The sequence below is a fragment of the Poecilia reticulata genome, linkage group LG11 (assembly GCF_000633615.1).
Source record: "Poecilia reticulata strain Guanapo linkage group LG11, Guppy_female_1.0+MT, whole genome shotgun sequence".
Taxonomy (NCBI): Eukaryota; Metazoa; Chordata; class Actinopteri; order Cyprinodontiformes; family Poeciliidae; genus Poecilia; species Poecilia reticulata.
The window spans coordinates 17,908,728-17,912,194 of record NC_024341.1 but is presented as its reverse complement, the minus strand read 5'-3'; positions in this window follow the sequence as shown (position 1 = coordinate 17,912,194).

Below are 3,467 nucleotides of genomic sequence, written 5' to 3'. Positions count from 1 at the left end.
TGTGTGTGTGTGTGTGTGTGTGTGTGTGTGTGTGTGTGTGTGTGTGTGTGTGTGTGTGTGTGTGTGTGTGTGAGTATATTATGTATGTGTGTTTTAGCGTGTGGGAGTGAGTTTCAAGTTTCTGTGTTGGTGCTAGCATAAGGATCTGAAGAAGATGTTAAAATTTAGGCTCTTCATTATCTGTGTCTGACTTCATTTCAGGAACTACAGAAAGAAGGTACCACTTTACAATAAGTCTCCCCATATAGATGGCTATTAAATCATTAGTCGGTTAATCTATAAACACTTTATAAATAATTAATAACTGCTTATTTCTCAAGCTTAATCTCTTTCTCAATTAAGCTTGAGAAAGAGATTTTATGCTAAAATATTATTTTACAAATGCTTATTGTGCTTACAAGGTGGTCTTAAATGTTTCATATAGTAACTCTAGATAAAATACATGAAACGATTTGGCTCACTATTTCGCAACAAACCAGTGGATTTATTCTCTTTCTCCTTAATAAATGCATAATAAACAGTTATAATGATTCATAAAGTCTTTGGAGTGAAATTAATAACATGTCCATGAACTATTTATTATCCATCTATGCAGTGAGCCTTATTATTACCAAAAGAAGACTCTCACATTTTTATATAAATTCATCATTTTTATGATTTCAAACTTATACCTGAGTACAGTTTTGATTTGCAAACAAACCTGTCAATATAACAGCAAACTAGGAAAGTAGCACTGATTAAAGGGCAAAACAGACTTTCCATTGTAGTATRAGCTAATAATTTATAAAAAATAAAGACATTTTCGTGGTGTTGCAGCACATCAAAGCTAAATGCAAACACAGAGCTGTCCTAAGAACAATTGAAGGGCAGCGCACACAGCCACAGTGTCCGTGGAATTTCCTGGCGTCCCCACAGTTCAGGGAATCCCCCCCGAAACAAACACGCTCAGTGTGGACTCCTGCAGATGGAGTTTCACCGACTCAGATCCTCTGATAGAACCTGAAGAACAATCAGAGCAGAACAACAATGCCTCACCAGGAACCAGATCCACTGCGGACCCGATGCTGTATAGACGGAGGCCAGCTCAGATCGGACCCGCAGTTCTGACCAGAGAAGGTGGTCATTGTTGTTGAAACCCGTCTGTTTCTGAACAGACCACCAAATATACAGCTTAGYGTATACAGGCCCTTGTCCTCTTTTTGTCAGTATTTCTTTATTTTCAGTTGCAAACACAATCCAACATTATTCACATTTAACCAAATTGGTGGGATTATTTTACCTCCAATAATCTCCCTTCAGTTCTCTGATTTACCTCAGAAGTCCAGTTCATGATGTCACGTCAAGGCGGATTTAAAATGCTCAGTCACAGGGCTAACTGCGATTAGCAACACACGCAGATAGCATTACGCTGCTCTGCGCTGTGTGTAATCGAACACGAGGCGTTGGCACRTTGGGTCTGGTGGTCGGTTGGTCTTGTTGGCTGAAAGGTCACCAGCTAAAGTCTCAGCTGGCACAGATGTGCAGGAATGTCGGTTCCTACGTTTAAGCTRCTTCCACTGCATGTGACCAGATACACACAAATGAGCATGTTGATCATCAAGCCTGCAGACTYACAGCACCATTTCCAGACCAAAAAAACAAATCAGCTTAGATACTTATAAAGTTGCTTCCAGGTRTTTTTGATCTAGTTTCAAGTGCAAATATCTTRGTGCATTTGAAACAAGACAAAACTAACTTACAAGTAACTTTTAAGCAAGATATAGGAGCTTGTTTTGAGTAGATGATTCCTTAATATTKTTGAAAAAGTAKTAGCTCCATTTGCCTATGTTTCACTTATAACWTKGGRAAAATGTTTTGTTATAAGTGAAATTATCTGCCAATCGAACTAGTATTAYTTCATCAATATTAAGAAATAATCGACTCAAAACAAGCTCCTATCTTTTGTTGAAAAGTTACCTGAAAGTTTTGTCTTATTTCAAATGTACTAAGATATMTGGACTAGAAACTGGACCAAAAATGCTTTTGRGTTTTTTTTAGTGTAGTTTTTGTTTAGGTTAAACTTTTCAGAATAAGGACAGTGTCAACTCTTCATGTGTTAAATGAGACGTAATGAAATTATTTAAGTCAATAATCTACAGCAATTCTGTGGTTTTAGATGACAAGATTATATGCACCTAATATAGGGATGTTAATTTCAGTCTTTAGAGACTTGGTGCTCCAAGACTTCGCCCTTGACATGAATTTGGCAAAAATGACCCATTGCCATTTGTAGTCCAGTTATGTTGAAATAAAAAAATCAAAGTAGGTGAGTTCCCTCTCCAAGTAAGGATTCCAACTTTAGGGGACTTTCCAGGGTTATTCCCAACTTCAGGGTCCAACTTTTTTCGTCATTTTAACAAAAAAAAAAAAGTTTCACGTATCACAATCCCCTCACAAATCGGACAACATGCGRGTAAAACTGGGGTTAGTTCACTCAGGTTTTAATGTGGTCACCCAAACTTTAATAAGCCTCAGTATCTCTGTTATCAGAAACCTGCCGCCAATCTCTGAGGAATTTCTCTGCTTTCRTTTGAACATTTTTCAATCTTCTCTGTTCTGTGGAGCTACTTATGACTAAAAAAGTGGCTAAAAGATGATATTCTGTATTGATATGACATTTAACATCATGTAAAGATGTTTCTGCTTTGAGGGACACAGAAAACGTAGGCGCATATGTATGTATGGGTCTGCTGCCGTAATGGAAACACTTTGGGTAAAATGGATTCAGTCCCTGGAGATTCCCACCTCCCCTCTCACRGACACGCAGAGTGATAATAGTTGCAAAGGGGGCTTACAAGGGGCGGTGGGCAGGTAAAGGGTTTTTTTCTCTGCAAGGGTTGTGTGGTATTTGTGTATCAAAGCCTCTTCTGTCTGAAAACGTCTTTCTGTGTAAAAGGAGAGTTGACTGAACAGGCGAAGAAGCTTTTTAAAGCAGCCCAGCTTCATTCAGCCAACGCAGTAGCTTTGAAACACTGTAAGGTCAGATTTACATGTTTATAGAGCTTCCATCCATTAATCAGTCCATCCATCCTTTCATCCATCCATTTCTTGATCCTATGTCTGTCTGGGGTTGTCCCACAGGAGGACGGATGTTCGCTGAACAGAGGATGACTGTAGGGAACATTTCTCCCTCGAAACCGGGTTGTTGGTGAAAATAATTACCATGATACCAACCTTTCCTCAGAGTACAGCGAAGGAAAGCCAGGAAATATTTATCTCAAACTGGATTTACCTCAAACAGAAGCAGACAAAAGTTAGCACAGCCAGACATGACATGTTTTTCCTTTGCATGTTCTCTGGATTTCCTCTGAGCTTTACGGATTTCAGCTTTGCGGTTTCTGCAAAATCCCAGTTTTCCGTGATGTTTTGCTCCAATACGGCTTGATGGAAATTACTTCACTAGTACAAACCAAACTTTCTTCTTGTAC